Source organism: Myotis myotis, unplaced genomic scaffold (genome assembly GCF_014108235.1).
Source record: "Myotis myotis isolate mMyoMyo1 unplaced genomic scaffold, mMyoMyo1.p scaffold_m19_p_18, whole genome shotgun sequence".
In the NCBI taxonomy this organism is placed as follows: Eukaryota; Metazoa; Chordata; class Mammalia; order Chiroptera; family Vespertilionidae; genus Myotis; species Myotis myotis.
Window position 1 is genome coordinate 4,728,810 of NW_023416322.1, and position 17,433 is coordinate 4,746,242.

General features: G+C 46.7%; 1 long non-coding RNA gene across 1 annotated transcript; it reads right to left on the bottom strand.

Annotated features, from left to right (window-relative positions):
* Positions 1 to 789: 789 nt before the first annotated feature.
* LOC118673792 lies at positions 790 to 8,729 on the bottom strand. Its single transcript, XR_004973474.1, has 3 exons — positions 8,587 to 8,729; positions 4,990 to 5,249; positions 790 to 1,429 (listed from the first exon to the last, which is right to left on the bottom strand). It is a non-coding gene; the product is annotated as an uncharacterized LOC118673792 (long non-coding RNA).
* Positions 8,730 to 17,433: the final 8,704 nt, after the last annotated feature.

Genomic DNA, 17,433 nt, shown 5'->3' on the forward strand with positions numbered 1-17,433 from the left:
CAATTTTTTTTTATGATGTCCAAATTGTCTTTTAATACTATGCCCCAAACTCAGTTTTAACCATGAGATTAGGTAAGAAACAATCACATTCACTGTTTTACTCCCGTAGTGAGCCCAGTGCCAGGCTCATGGTAAGTAGTCCATAAATACTTGCTGAATGAACTTATAGGATATATTATTGAAATGTTGTTATTAAGACTTTCCAACAAATGTAATATGAACAGAACGTTGTTGGTATTAATATGGTGTCTGCATTAGACTCTCCATTTATATGAATGTCCAGACAGGAAGATGAAGACAAATGAGAAATACTTTCTTTGAAGCAAAAAACAACCTAGCTTGTTATAGAAGGAAAAAAAAATAGGTTCTTCAAGGAAACAAAACATTGTCCCCTCTCCTCCAAAAAATCTCCTCAAAGTTTTCAACCAAAAGATAGGATTCTTTGAAAATAATCGGCTAGAGAAAAAGATTTAAGCATAGCTTAAAACTATCTCTTCTATTGCCTTATCATTCCCTTAACTAGCATAGATTCAGAGAGAAGTTTTCAGCAACTGCAAAGTTTTTCACAAATCAATAATGACATCACTGATGCGTTATCATTTAAAAAAGATCACAATATTACTTCATTTTTAACTCCAATTAAACTTTATTTTATGTAGTGCTTACTTTAAATGGTATTTCGTTTTCATATTAGAATGTTTAATATATTATTTCAGTCTATTTACATTTTACTTAAGCTTATGAATGTTGTATTTGAAATGTATTAAATACTTTATTTTACTGATCTCAAGTACTTAAACTATGGTGTTTATGTAAAAATAAACACCAAAATATACTGAAAATTTACTCCAGTATTTAAGTGAGCCTTTACTTTGGCACTGGAGGCCCTTCTAATCAGTCTCCCCGCCACTAACACCATCCCTGGGAGACACACGTCCATCTCTGTTTGCTTTTCCAAATAGAGCGTGGATGGCTCCGGGTAGACCTTTGCCCGAGGCCCTTCTCCTGTTTCTATCTGTAGTGTTTACATTGAACCAGCACAACTGGTACAATGGAATCTGAAAGCAAATTCATTTTTGACTCCCACTCTCTCTTTAAATCTGCACCCAGGGCTATTTCTCCCTTACCCCGAGGCAAGACAAAGCCTGTTTCTCAGAGGTAACAAAAGTACTCCGTCATTTTCTAAGTGGCATAATAAAGTGGCGATGAGGAATTAGAATGGCAGCCCTAGGTAAGAATTACAACTTCAGCCTTAATTGGGCGTTGGAGTTCCTCCTCTCTCTCCTCCAGCGCGGGCGGCCACAGGCTGGACGGGTGAGATGTGACGGTGGAAGGAGACGCGTTCTCGGCTGCTTCTCTCTGGCCTCCTCTCATGCCCCTTCTCGTTCCATTTTACAAACTGTTTCTGATCCCTGCAGGGTCTGGCGTTCTGGAAAGGACATTAGCAAAGGGGAGTCAAGGAGGGAAATTTCAGTAGCAAAATTCGTAGTTGATTGGTGCTATGTGGGTGGCCAAGCGGATGACCTCTGGACCTTCCAGACTCTAAAGCAGCGGTTCTCAACCTGTGGGTCGCGACCCCTTTGGGGGTCAAACGACCCTTTCACACGGGTCGCCTAAGACTATCAGAAAACACATATATAATTACATATTGTTTTTGTGATGAATCACTATGCTGTAATTATGTTCAATTTGTAACAATGAAAATACATCCTGCATATCAGATATTTACATGACGATTCATAACAATAGCAACATTACAGTTATGAAGTAGCAACGAAAGTAATTTTATGATTGGGGGTCACCACAACATGAGGAGCTGTATTAAAGGGTCGCGGCATTAGGAGGGTTGGGAACCACGGCTCTAAAGCCTGTTGCTCCCTCGAGGGGCTTTCATGGGTTCCTGGGAGACCATGCCTTCCTCCCGCAGCACCAGGTGTCCAGCAGCAGTTGATCCCCAGCTCTCTTTGGTCGGTCGAGGCCCCTCGCCCTTGCAAGAGGTCATTTTGAACAGAGGCTGAGCCACACCTTGCCAACTCCCTTATCTCCAGGGACCGCATCTGGCCCAGGGGAAACACCCTTTGCCCAGGCAAACGCCGGGAGTGCAGCTTGCCCACACCTCAGCCCCCTGCTGCAGTCCTGTGTCCCTCACACTGTCGGAGATACAGTTAAGCTCTGCAGACGGTCCCACCAAAGTCTGTTTTTTGGTTTGAGGTGAGGAATAGGTATGCTCCTGAGGAGGGTAGAATTCTCTGTGCCCAATAGTTCTCTCCAAAGACATTCTTTTCCAAAAGCTTCCTCCTCCAGTTCAGCATCTCTTTGTGCCATTAATGTAGGTGACAATTCAAGAGTCACCTGCCTCTTCCTCCTCCCATTTCCCGACCTACATGGAAAGTGTTTGCATTTCGGTCCAACACATCCCTCTGAAATGCGCCTCAGCTGAAGCTTTCATTTTAACGTCTTGTTACCATCCCTAAAGCCCATTCTCATGCCTCCACCTCCACAAAATCTCCCCCATCATGCCCAAGGCCGTCACCTTTTACTTCACTGAGCTCTGCTGGTCATTATGCCGTTCCCATGGCACGTATTTCTGCGTTGTGTTGTAGTTATTTAAGTATAATCATTTCCACCAAAAACGCAGGTACATGTTTCAAAGGTAAAGACTATGCATCTTCATTTTCATCTCACCAAAGCTTTACACATGGTATGTATATAATAATTATTATATTCAAAATACGGGTTGCTCAATATTGCCGTGTATTATAAAGTCTTGGAAAGTGGACAATCTCTTCAGTTCAACCTGTATCCCTTGCCTGTGTGCTGAGTTTCAAGAACGGTGCCTCGTGGAGGATATGGGGTCAGACAAGACAGAGGCCTGTCTAGGAGAACCCGTAATCACCAGAGGAAGCTGGAATATTGCCCCCAAATCACACGAGCCCACAGTCAAGGTGTGATCTACTCTGTGCTCAAGAGGGAGGAGTTAACTCTAACCAGGGGCTCAGAGAAGTCTTCATAAACTCGGAACCACGTGAATTAAAAAGAAATTTATAACTTACATAAAATAAAATTCACTCTCTTAAAGTATACAATTAAGTAATTTTTAGCATATTCACAAGATGGCCACGGCCACCATTATGTAATTCCGGAACATATTCATCATCCCAAAGAAAACCTCATACTCACTAGCAGTCATTCTCCATTCCTCCCTCCCCCAGCCCCTGACGACCACCACCTCGCACCCTACCCAGAGGTTACTCCTGGTCTCCCTGCGAGGGAAGTGACGCTTAATTAGAGTGGCACACATTTGCTACCAAAGGAAGCCTTTCTCTCTGTGTTTTAATGGTGAAGATACCAATTGCATTTTATTTTCCATCATATAAAACTGTCGGAGTACCCAATTCAGATAGGATGTGAGAATTTGCCTCTCAGAGAGGGTACCTCTGATTGCCACCAGGGGGCATTTACTGTCGATTCTGGGCCAAGTGTCGTTCCTAGGGGAATTGCAAGACCTGTTTCTGTGACCAGCCAGCTGTCAGATTCACAAAAAGCTACCGTTGCTCGGTTTGTTGGTTCTAGAGAATAGCTGGAGAGTGTTTCCTTGGCCAGATGGGAGAGGAGGAGAGCAGGGGGAGGGTTTCCTGCCCCCCTCCTCTCCCCAGCACCTCTCTCTTCCCTTCCCAACAGGGCCTGTCCTTAGGGCAGCGGGCCCTGCAGCGGGTGGAGGAAGAAGGGTGTCATCTGCCTTCAGAAGCAATACTTGGGCACAACGCTGCTTCAAACTGGCCATGTTTGGGGGCGTAGATTAACCTTGGAGGGGTTGTGAGAACTCCCCACTCAGAACACAAAGGAAGAAGAACATGGAGATGCAAAGATTTATGAGGGAGAGAAGACTCACATAAGAAAAGGAAATTAGAAACCAAGCAAGCAGAATATCCAAAAGACAGCCACACACCACACATACTAATGAAGTTTCCATGACTCCCTGTGGCTCAGGTCTCCCTCCTGAATAATTGACATCAGCTCTCCCTCCATCTGCACAGGTGGGAGGGGGGAGGGGCTGCACACTTCCTCACGGCTCCTTCCACCGCCTCCGAGAGGAGGTCAGGGTGCCCAGAAGGCTTTCCTTTGGGTGTCCAGATGGAGAAACAGGCTTGAGCGCCTGCCATTTGCATAAGGTAACGGAGTGAGACGATGGCAGTTCTGGGACTAGTGGGCAGTGCCATATGGATAGTGCCAAGGCCCCTCAGGCATCTCAAGAGTCTGGGATGGGGCCGAGGAGTGTAGGCAAGTGTCCGTGGATGAAAGGACTTTGAAATGGAGGCAGGCGCTCAGACCACGCTGGGTTCCTTTGGAAAATGAAGCCACAGAGACCTCATCTCGGGTTGGGTCTTGTTCAGCTGAGTTAGGGCATGGGGCGGGGGCATGTCCATGGCGTTCTCTCTCTGCTTCCATCCCCCTAGCCCAGGGCCATTCCCCTCCACACCTGGACTTGCGGCTGGTTCTCCCTGCCTACACCCTCTCCTTCCAGCTGGGACCGTGCACACTGCTGCCAGAAACATCTTCCCAGAATAGCGCTTCTACCGTGTCCCTCCGCAGATAGAAAACCTTCTTGGTGGAAGTCACATCAGTCCCGCAGACATGTTTTGTTTTGACCACATGATGTTTTGCAAATTTTAAAAAAATATATGTTTTTATTGATTTCAGAGAGGAAGGAAGAGGAAGAGATAGAACATCGATGATGAGAGAGAATCATTGATTGGCTGCCTCCTGCACGCCCCCTACTGGGAATCGAGCCCACAACCCGGACATGTGCCCTGACTTGGAGTTGAACCCGTGACCTCTTGGTTCATAGGTTGATGCTCAACCACGAAGCCACCCTGGCTGGGCTGAAATATTTTGAATTCATTTCTAAGATTGAAAAAGAAGATTTTAGATAAAAATCTGAATTTTGAGCTTTTTGGGGGGGAATTAGCGTATTTGGCGACTCTATACCTGCATTCCCACGGGAGCAGAGTGGCATCACTGTCTTCATGTTCTCCAGGCACCGCAGTCCCCGTCGCTCTCCTGTCCACACACCTCCCGGCTTCACTGGTCAGGTTGGCCTGCTTGGCTCCTCTGGATGAGTTTATGATTCCTGTTCGATGGCAAACCCTGGTCCATAGCAAAGGGTCCCCCAATTCCGGCTCCACATCGGCATCACTGAAGGGGCCTCAGCCTCCGGGTCTTCTTGCCCAGTGATGATAACTCCACGTCTTGGATTAAAAACAAATACACAATACAAGTGACATTGCTTTTTAGCCAAGCAATAGCACTAAGAATGGAAAGGAGGCATCAATTATAAAGAGATTTTTAAACTGTATTATAAAAGCAACACAGTTGCGTAATTTGGTTATGGGGAGTGAGGGAGAAAAAGAAGATGAGGATGGCTCCAAGGGTTATGGCTGAGTAACTGGGTAGATAGTGGCGATGTTTACTAAGCTTTTACTAAGCCGTGGAGAAGGAGTGGGGTCGGGGAGACCATCCAGATGGAGATATGCTGAAAGCAGTTGGATCTCTAGACTCCCAGGCTTGGGGGCAAGGCCTGGGCTGGGGGTAGTTTGCAGAGCCGCCAGCCCTGAGGTGGTTGACGGAGGCGTGAGAGTGAAGCGATGCTGAGGGAGGGGCTGTGGTCTGAGAAGAGAACAGGGCCCAGGTCAGAACACTGGGGAGCCCCAGGCAGAAGGGTAGTGGGCAGCAGCATGAGAAGAGGCGATCTCAGTAGTGGGACCAGTATCAGGAGAAACAGGTCTCAGAAGCCCAGGTGGGAGAGAGCTTCTAGAAGGGAGTGGCCAGAGAGGTCACGTAGGATGGGGTCTGAAGAAAATCTATGTGATTGGGAAATTGGAAGGCGGTCACTGTTTTGTTTTCAGAGTGCACTATATTGGAGGGATGGAGGCAGAAGCCTTATTGCTGTGCATTGACATGTAAATGAGGGAAGAGTGGAAATGTGTTACTTGCCAAGTGTTCTTTGGAGAACTTAGAAGAGGGAGAGGAGATGAAGTAGTCGGAGGAGCTGCAGAGCTGAAGCGGGTGTTCTTCTCTTTCTTCAGGTGGGAGAGGCCTGAGCATTGACATGTTGCCGAGGGCCGTGGAGAGGAGAGGCTGGACTTGAATGAGAGGGAGAAGGAGCGTGGCGCAGAGCCCAGAGGACAGTCCCAGGTGGGATGAAGAGCACATGGGCAGCTCTGGGACTGGGAAAAGGGTCTGGAGAAAGGAAGAGAGAGAAGGAGGTATCAGGTAAGAAAAAATGGGACGTTGGAATTCATGTCTGATTGTTTCAAATTTCTTTGACATCCAAGGCAAGGCAGGCGGCTGGAGGAGAGGGTGTGTGTGGGGAGGTGGAATCGGTGGTGTGGGAAGTGCTCATCTTAGGGTGCTGAGTAGCTGCTCCTTATGCCTGCTCTTCGTAGGTCCCTTAGAATGACCTTTACTTCTTTTTAAAAAGTTATATAACCCATTGTAAGTGTATAATTCAATCATTTTAGTACATTTTTAGAGCTGTACAACCATCATCACAATCCAATTTTATCAATGAAAGGACAGAGCAGGACTGATGGTTGTGTCCTTAACCCCTCTTTCCAAGAAAAAGCCGCAGGGTGTATCAGTTACTCAGCCTGCCCTTATCTCGGCCAATGGGAAAGCGGGGGAAACTAGCCCAAGGCCAAAAGTATGCTGGCCACCCCCCCTGTCTTTGTGTAACCAGACCCTAGCTGCACCCTGCCCAAACCCCCCGACCCCAAGCCCTATAAATTCTTTGTTCTCTTGGGATTCGGGGCTCTCTCTTGAACCCAGTAATGGAGGCAAGGGGGGGACCAAGGGAGCTTGTATAAGAGACCCTCTGCTTTTGCATCGGACTGGCTCCCTGACGTGGTTTTTTGGGGATCTTAAAATCTGGGCATAACAATCAACACTTTTATCACCTCATTTCATGCCCACTCTCACTCCCAGGCAACCACGACTCTACTTTCTGTCTCTATGGACGTGTCCATTCTGGACCTTTCATATGAATGGAATCATACAGCATATGCTCTTGTGTCTCTTCTTTCACAGCGTATTTTTAAAGTTCATCTATGTTGAGCAAATTTCAGTACTTTATTCCTTTTCATAGCTGAATAATAGTCTACTGTATGGCTATATCCCCTTTATTCACTCACATGTTGATGGACATCTAAGTTGTTTCAAGTTTTTGGCTCTTATGAAGAATCTGCTCTGAATATTCTTGCACATGGCTTTGTGTCGACATGTTTTATTTCTCTTGTGTAAATACCTAGGAGTGGAATCACTGAGTGATACAGTAAGATTTTGTTTCACTTTTTAAGAAACCGACATACTGTTTTCCACTTAACGTTCTCACCAGCACTGTATGAGGGTTCCAGTTTTGAAATTACCAAGTCTATCAGCTATATAACTAAAGCTAAAAATGTTTAACTTCTTGAGTTCCTCATCAGTTTCTCCATACTTGATAGTGTCTGTCTTTTTTGTTATAAACATCCTAGAGGGTGTGAAGTGACATCTCACTGTGGTATTTATTTACATTTCCCGAATGACTTACGATGTTGAGCGTCTTTCATGCGCTTTTTAACCAGCCACATATCTTCTTCGGTGAATTATCTAGTCCAATCCTTTGCCCATTAAAACAAAAAAATGAGCTGTTTGTCTTCCTATCACTGAGTTGTGAGAGCTCTTCTTTACCTTTTATTAGACAATTCCTTATTATTCCAATCCCTATTAGAGATAATTCTTTATATTAAGTTTCCTCTCCTCCAATTACTGTGACAGCTCTGTTTATTACACTCTGATGTATACAGGAGGCACTAATATTTGTTCTCTGGTAAGCCGGCAGGGAATACCAGAACGGAAATAAGAAAAAGAGAAAGCTTTAGAGCTAGACATACTTGCCTTTGGATCTCAGTTTTGCCACTTACTTCTATGTGGCCTTAGACAAGGCATTGAAACTTTCTGAACTTACATGTTATCATCTTTAGACGAGGAAAATAGTACCCACCCCACACGATTTTCTTAAAGACGCACATTCTACTTACTATGTATGGAGACACAGTCTTAGACTAAAATGATCACATTGACATTTAAAAAGCATAAATGACAACATATCACAAGCAGCACTTACACCAAATAGCTCATCACAGAAATTGGCACTTAGTAGCAACTGAATAAATGATAGCCAACATCAACAGTAATACGTGGTCAAGAGCTGAAGGTACATCTTAGGGTGTTCAGAGGTGACAATACTATTCAGTCAAGGTATATATATTTTTTAAATATATTTTATTGATTTTTTACAGAGAGGAAGGGAGAGGGATAGAGAGCTAGAAACATCGATGAGAGAGAAACATCGATTAGCTGCCTCCTGCACACCCCCCACTGGGCATGTGCCCGCAACCAAGGTACATGCCCTTGACTGGAATTGAACCTGGGACCATTCAGTCCGCAGGCCGATGCTCTATCTCCACTGAGCCAAACCAGTCAGGGCAAGTCAAGGTATATTTAATGAAAAGGTCTTTATTGTTATTTAGTAAAAAGTGTTCTGACCTGGCACCTGAGCGCTGCTGTGGTAAAGAGATGTCACAGGTAGAGAGAGGCTGCACCTTGGGAGTTCATCAAGAATTTGGAGTCTGGTCTTCAGGTTCGAGGGCCCATTTTACCAGCACCCCAGAGCGTCTAAGTTTCAGAAGGCTGACTCATGTCAACTGAACTCACACAGTTATTTTAGTCATTAGGATAACTGGAGTGACTCACTTTTTCAGGGATTGGACCATTCCTCAGCCACTAACTGCTATGAAGGTTAAAAAATGATTAGGTATTTTCACATTCAACTTACTATATATGGAGACACAGTCTTAGACTAAAATGATCACACTGACATTTAAAAAGCATAAATGACAACATATCACAAGCAGCACTCACGCCCAAAATTATTTAGGTTACCACTATGCTTGGACATTTTCATATATTCATTCACATTTTTAAATATGTTTTTAAAATTAATTTCAGAGAGTGGGAGAGAGAAACATCAATGATGAGAGAGAATCATTGATCGGCTGCCTCCTGCACACCCCACACTGGAGATTGAGCCTGCAATCTGGGCATGTGCCCTCACCGAGAATCGAACCGAACCATGACATCCTGGTTCATAGGTTGACACCTAACCACTGAGCATACTGGCCAGGCTTCATTCACATTTTGCTGTCTTAAAGAATGTTAAAACCAAAATTAGAAATAGACACAATGAAGGAGCCATAAAGGAGTAAGAGTGGATCTGAATGCCGCTGGAGAAGGGCCAGCTGGGAGCTGCGCAGAGGCTGCGCTCTGGGGTGGGGAAGCCGGAGTGTGCTTGCCATACCCTCCCTCTTGTTCTGAGAGGGCCTCTGTAGTGACTGCTTCGATCATGTAGGTGTAAAGTAAGCAGCCACTTGCTCTGCGGAAGCCACTTGCTCCTGCTCCGCACAGGCTAAGTGCTATTTGGAGGGATTACCTGGAGTGGACCTATTGCCTGCAGTATTAGGACATTGTCTTCTGAAGCTGTGTGTGCCTGAAAGGCATGGACGGGGATTTGGCTCAAGCAGTTGGACTCTTAGAACCAGGAGACCAGGTTATGGCAGGGGTGGCACATAAGACTGATTGTCTCTTTGAGAACCAACTGGAGAGGACATGGGCTAGGTGGTTCGGGTGCCACATGGGTTTATTAAGTACAAAACAGGCCATTTTTGTCATAAATAGGGACCACAATGAACCCTGTAAGACAAGCATGTCAAACTCAAAGGCTAACACAGGCCAAATAAATGAGGCATGCGGCCCGCGGGCCGAGAGTTTGACATGCTTGCTGTAAGAGGATAGAAGACAACGGATGTGCCATCTACAGGGGCAGGGACATGAGGTGGGCTCTGAACTGAAGGAAGCAGAACTCGGGTCTAGTGGAAATGGGGCCTAGGTTCTGGGCACGGAGATGCAATGGCATTTGTCAGCTCCGCTCTTGGTTGTCTGTCTCCATCTCAAGGGCATTTATTGCACAGTCAGTGTTAGTCATGTCTGAGTTAAGGAGCATGGTTGTGTCCATACTTAAGGCACAGTGTGTGGGGTTGATAGCGGGGAGGGCAGTAAGAACAGGACCACAGTTGTTTAATGATTAGTCACCTTATAGATGAGAGGGTTTCTTACCGACCCTAAGAAAGGGGAGGATGAGCTACAAGGGGGGAAACAGGCCTGTGAAAAGATGAGACGCCATGGGGCCAAGATGAGTCCATCGCTCAGGAAAGAAAATATGTTTTGAGAACAAACCCAGGACAGGACAGGCTTTGATGGGGTTGCTGGGCCTGGACCCTGACCGCCTTCGGGAGTTTGCGTCGGAAATACTGATCACTCTGCGGTCCCAGGAACGGGCTGAGCCGGGTTTTCACACCATAGAACATGAGCCGCCTTATCATCGGACTTCAGGATCCTGGCAGGAGACCGTGGACCACGGACCCTGCAGCCCTTATCCCGCCCCTCCCGCTTGCACGCGGCCCTTCCTCCTCACCCACATGGAACCGGCCGGCCAGTAGGAGAGGGAGAGCGAATTTACAGGCTGATCGCTGCTCTCCACGCGGCCGGCAGGATGGGAATAAACACTCACGTATGATTCAACCCTGTCTCTGCTCAATTTGGCTCAGTAGAGACAGGCGGCCTGGACCCATTGTGTGTGTGGTGTCAGGGCGAGCTGTTATTCCTGGAGAATGAAGTTACAAGATGACAAGAGGTAGAGAAGAATAGAAGGCAAACCCTACGCTCCATCTGAGGGTCCATGTGGCAGTCAGTTAAAGCCATGGCAGGATCCAAGCTGTTTCTGTGAAAGTGCATGTGTGCGTGTGTGTGTGTGTGTGTGTGTGTGTGTGTGTGTGAGAGAGAGAGAGAGAGAGAGAGAGAGAGAGAGAGAGAGAGAGAGAAGGGTAAGGGGTACGGGGTAGGAGGTAGGAGGAAGCTGGAACAGTCTTTTTTTCCCTCCTTACTCAACTTCAGAAAATAAATCTCTTAATAGCCCTATTTCTCAGTTCTCTTGCAATTTAATTTGAGGGCTTTGGTAACACACAATTGCTAGCACAATAAGGTTTTCTTTCTCTTTTTTTCTTAAATAAACAGAAGCTTTGTGTTTAAATGAAAATCACATACAGACGGAATTTAACTTTTTAAAAAATCTCTTTGTTGTAGAACAATCCTCAAACAGGAGTGGAACACCCCCCCCACCCCCCTTCCCTTTCTTCACCAGCCTTCCTGAGTGTCGCCGGAGGGGACTGGGAGGTGACTCATGGCATTGCGGGGGGGTGGGGGGGGGGAGCTGCAGGCCGTTTACCTCACACTGAGTGGGTGTGACTAGGTGCCCAGAGATGATGGAAAAGGAGCAGGCACAGGAGCTGGAGCAGGAAGATCACTGGGGAACTTTGCCGATGCAGTCGGAGTGGAGAGGGGTGCAGTGGGAGGGATGCACACAGGGAGTGAGAAAGTAGGCATGGTTTTGGTAGACGCTTAGCTAAGATGGGGCGCCTTGTAGGGTAGCAGGAGTGCAGGATGAAAGGAGGGGCAGTTACATGGTAGCCACCAGCCTCTTAGGGTTGGTGTGAGGATGAAATGAGGTCTTACATGCAGAGCACACACTTGACTAGTAGGTGGAGCAGCCAGAGGCAAATTCTCATCCTGGGGTGTCAATCCCAAACTCATTCTTTTCTTTTCTTTTTTTAAATATATTTTTATTTATTTCAGAGAGGAAGGGAGAGGGAGGGAGAGATAGAAACATCAATGATGAGGAGAATCATGGAACGGCTGCCTCCTGCACGTCCCACACTGGGGATCGAGCCTGCAACCTAAGCATGTGCCCTTGACCGGACTCGAACCTAGGACCCTTCAGTTCACAGGCTGATGGCTCTATCCACTGAGCCAAACCGGCCAGGGCCCGAGCTCATTCTTTTGCATCAGGAAGGCCCGAGGGAAGGTTTCCACTCAGAGGACTTTTGGAAAATGGTGAGAAGTAAGAGAGATTGGGAGGGCCACCTGAGGCCACTCAAGGTCTCATTGCTCATTCAGACAAAACAGGCTCTGAGCTCCCTGTTGTGACAGAGTCTCCCCTCCGCTCACCTGCTCTCCCAACACGGCCCTTAGCCTGACTTCTTCACCGAGGAGAATGCCCCTGGAGCAGGGCTGAGGGTAGACCTGATGCCTGACAGCCCCAGGCATCCCTGCTCTCCGCCCCCACATGGCAGGCGGGCGCTCTACCTCTGGGAGGGACTGGGACTGCTGAGGGGGCTGAGCTCTGGCCACCGCAGGCTTGTTGGCTGCCCCACCAGCAGAAAGGAAGGGCTCTTCTCTAGGATGAGTTTGGGGAAGCTCCCGGGCACTGGCCCGGTGGGCTGTGAGCCACGCTGGCTGAAGGGAGCAGCAGATAACATTCAGTCCCTGAGCTGGGGACCATCTCCGATGAGGTCAAAATAGCATATTTATGCTAAAAGTTTAAAAATGCCATTCATGCCCAGCCAGCATGGCTCAGTGGTTGAGTGTTGACCTATGAACCAGGAGGTCACGGTTTGATTCCTGGTCAGGGCACATGCCCGGGTTGCAAGCTTGATCCCCAGTAGGGGGTGTGCAGGAGGCAGCCGATCAATGATTCTCCCTGATCATTGATGTTTCTCTCTCCCTCTCCCTTCCTCTCTGCAATCAATATAAATTTATTTTTTTTAAAAAATGCCATTCATAAGGAAGGAAAAAAATCACCCATAATCATACCATCCAGGGTCAGCCCTTGTTAACATTGGGGGTAAGTCCTTCCAGACTCCTCGCCTCACTGGCTTTTCCCACATAATATGCAAAATTCATTTCATGTTAACAAATATACTTCCAAATGCATCATTTTCAATGACTGTACAGTGTTCCTGTAGATTAATTCAAGGGGCATTTGCACAAGAAGATATGGTTTGTGCAATCTCCTGTTTCACCTCACTGACCTCCCCTCGTGCAGCCCCTCCAGAGACCACATTCCCACAGTCTCAGCACGTTTTTACTTAAATAAACAGAAGCTTTGTGTTGAAATGAAAGTCACACACAGAAAGAATCTAACTTAAAAAAAATCCCTTTATTGTAGAACAATTGTCAAACATGAATCAAACACTCCGCACAGCTGATACAGGGCTTTTCCTCCAAACCGTTCCCTCCCCCACCGTGCCATTCTGGTCACCCACCCCCCAGCCCCTAGAACAGTGGTTCTCAACCCTCTGGCCCTTTAAATACAGTTCCTCATGTTGTGACCCAACCATAAAATTATTTTTGTTGCTACTTCATAACTGTAATGTTGCTACTGTTATGAATCGTCATGTAAATATCTGATATGCAGGATGGTCTTAGGCAACCCCTGTGAAAGGGTCGTTCGGCCGCCAAAGGGGTCTCGACCCACAGGTTGAGAACCGCTGCCCTAGAGTCACCTTCTCATTCTCCCCTTCACTTCTGCTGGTCACCATATGTGTCATTCCTCCTTTGTAATACTTTTCACCCACCCCATCCTTTTTCATTCCTGCTTTCAGAACCAGAGGGCAGGATTACTGACTAGTGCTTAATTATAAGATTCTCCAATTTACTGCAACTGCTTCTTAATTTATGTCCCTGCCTTTGGTCTGTCTCTCTAATTCATTTTGCAGAATGCTGCCAAACTCCAAATACTGCTCAAATATCTTCAGTGATTTCAAATTTCCTAAAACATACCTCGCATTTGTATAGCACATCTCAGATCATTTCTATTTCTGGAAATAAAGTATGCCTGGTAATATTCAGGAACATACACTTCTCACTAAAAGAGATCTATCTGTATCTACACCTTAAAAATATCTGTCAACCTCAATGTGTAGCCCAATACTTGACAAATGGAAGCTACTAAATAGATATGAATGGATAAGTAAATGAAGTGCACTCTATTTACCACTGATTTTCATTAAAAACCTGGACTCATGTCTTCTCTTGGTTAAGATGAAAGAGTTAATTAATGGGCAGACTTGAAAATCTTGGCAGGAAGACATTAACGAGGAGGGCAGGCATGAGGCAGTGTGCTGAGAATGCTGGAGATAGGAAGTTCTCATCACTTGTTCTGAGTTCTGCATATCCCAAATCTAGGATGTCTATTGCCTCTACTTTCCCTAGCTCCTCCTCCTCAGATGACTGGAATATCTGTCATAAGCAACTTGGAGGAAAGGTAACATTTTCACTTTTGGAAAGAATTAATGTGATGCAGAGACAGGAAAGGAAACCTTCAGTTCAGTGAGGGTGTCACACGGTCACCAGCAAATTGATGAGTCCCATCGCAGCGTCATAGTGTGGGACCTTGGACACATTGCTGTCCCACTCTGAGCCCGATCCTTATCCAATAAAATAGAGATCATGCCACATGTGTTTGCAGAGGGAGTTAAGTGGAGTTAGGATGTGTTTGTGCTCACGGCACACAGTAACACAAGGCAATAAATACTATTAGTTTTGTGTTAGTCAGGGTTCTCCAGAGAAACAAAATCAATAGAATATAAGAGACTTATTATAAGGAATTGGCTCATGTGACCAAGTCTGAAATCTGCAGAATTCACGTCCTAGTTCAAGTCCCAGAGGCAGCAGGCTGTGGTGGAACCAGCAGGAGCAGCTGCCCCAGTTTAAAGGCAGTCAGGCAGGAAACGCTCCCCCGTTCAGGGGAGCATCAGCCTTTTGTTCGATTCAGAACTTCACCCGATTGGCTGAGGCCAGCTCACATTATGGAGGGCAATCTGCTTTCCTCGGTCTACCGATTTCAATATTAGTCTCATCCCAAAACACCCTCCCAGAAACACCCAGAATCATGCTTGACCAGCTGCCTGGGCACCCCGTGGCCCAGCCCAGTTGAAACATCACAACTATTACGAGCAACAATGAATTGCAGGCACAGAGAGCTGTGAGAGTGCATCTGGGTGGGAGGGACAGGGTAGGCCTTGGAGGAAAGGATGGGCCAAGGCTTCCTGAAAGTTCCGAAGTCTCATTGGCTCCGGGTCATCCAGGTGAAATGCCCAGAAGGCGCTCGATATAAGGAGCGGGGAGAATGCCAGCAGAGAAGGCCTTGGGGGTCCAGTTAGAAGCTGAAGCCATGAGAACAGATGCGATCAGCCAGGAAACGTGTGCGTGAAGAAAGGGAAAGGGGCCACGGAGAGCACCTGAACTGGAATGTTCCCCCAAATCCAAGACTTAAGCAAATAAGTGTCTTCTTCTTCTCTTCCATCAATTCGAAGACCTTAAAATGAGTGCAGAAAATTGGTGGTACTTGTAGGGACACTGTAAGCACAGGTGAGGTGAGGCCCTCGGATCATTGCTTCTGGCTGTGATCACAGCTTCCTTATCTTTTGCAGGCTCCCCACCCCTGGCCCAGATGGTTAGGAGACACCACTAGGTGACGAGGCAGGGGACAACCAAGTAGGTGGCACCCACATGGAATGACTGGGGTAGGTGTTGCTGCCCCAACAGCACCCCTGCTATCACCTGCCGCAGGGAGGGACCATTTCCTACCTACCAGTGAAAGGCTGAGAGGGTGGGCTCTGCTTCTAACCGGCTGTATGACCCCATCACTTCCCTCTCCAGGACTCAGATTCCTCCTCTGTAGGGTGAGGAGACTGAACTCGATGGTCTTGCCCTAACTTTCCATGAATTAGACCAGTGGTTCTGAACCTTGGCTGCACATTAGAATCACCTGGGAATCTTTTTAAAATCCTGATTTCTGGGCCTCATCCTCTGGAAATTCTGTTTCTTTGTTACCACCCCATAACAAAGAAACAGAATTTCTGGAGGATGAGGCCCAGAAATCAGGATTTTAAAAAGATTCCCAGGTGATTCTAATGTGCAGCCAAGGTTCAGAACCACTGAATTAGACTGTAAAGAATTGTTTCATTGCCTGAATTAATGAATTGCATTTTTGCAAGTTCAGGAAATCCCACCAAGAGAGGGAACATGTTATAAGCTATCAATATTGGAAATATTCGCATAAATTAATATTTCTGGTTGCTGAGTGTAGGATCTTGTCAACTGGGAGGCCTTGTAGGATATGGGGGTGGGCGGGGGGAGGGGAAAGAGAAAGAAATACTCTGCATAAGAGACACTGCTCATGAGAATAAGCCTGTCGGGTACGTAGGGGCTGGGGGTGGAAATGGTGGGATGACATCTATGCCAGCTAGGGGGTAGGGGAGGCTCCTGGAATCTTAGAAAGCTGAAGGATTTGAGGACAAGGAGATGGATTTTGGTTCAGGTTAACAAACATTCACTGAGAATCCCATGTGCCAGGCACTTGACTAAGCAGAGTGGATACAACAATGAATAAAACAAAAAAAAAGCCAAATTTCTAACCTTCAAGAATTCAAAGAGACTGAGGTGGGGGGGCGGGGGTAGGGGCAGGCAGGCGGGGAAAGGCACTTCATTAGAGAGTGTTCATTGCATAGCATGTGGTTAAGAGTATGGAATCTGGGCCAGACTGCTTGGATCTGACACCAGCTCTGCCACTCACTAGTTGTGAGGCCTTGGGAAAATTTTTAAACTTCTCTCTGTTTCCATTTTTCCATTAATAATAATAATAATAATAATAATAATAATAATAATTGTTAGGTTAGGTGGCTCAGGAGACGGCCCAAGAAATAGAGTCCAGTGAATCAGAAAAGAAAGGAAAGGAAAAGGTTTATTTCTGCGTCCCCGGGAGACCCACGTACCCCAAAGACAGGGCACATGGATTCACACCAACAGGGAGGGGGGCACTTTTTTTATACTGCTGTTGGGTGAGGGGTGGGGACATGAGCTGAGGTATTCAGTTGAGGAAGTTTCAGCTGCAGGGGGTCGTGGAGAAGCCAGTATCTGTGTCTGGCACGTTGATCTGTGAGAAATTCCAGGGGAAGTCCATTGTCTCATCACATGTCTGCATGTATCTGATCCTGGGCTCTCTCCTGGGCTCTCTCCGACCTAACAATAATACCAACTTACATAAATAAACAACATATCTGGAATAAATACTATATATGTTTGTTATTACTGAGTCATGGAGGCAAGCACTCAGTACTAGGGAGAGGAGACGACAAGGAAATCTCAAGAGGCAAGGCTGCCCCTATACACCTGGAGGTCGTTCTGCACCTTTGCCTTTACAGCATTTCCCTTTATCTTTCCTGGGTCCCCACCACACCACATGCTCACCTCCTCCACCCCACACGGCCAGTGATTACAATCATGAGCCAGGAGAGTGTCCACATTCTTATTGGCTCTTTGATAGGAAGGTCTTGCCTCCCTGAAACAGAAGTCATCCTTATCTTTTCTTCTTGTCCAGTGTATCCCCTTCAGCCACCTCTGTCCGTCACCCCCCTGCCCCCTGAGCGGTCCTGAGGC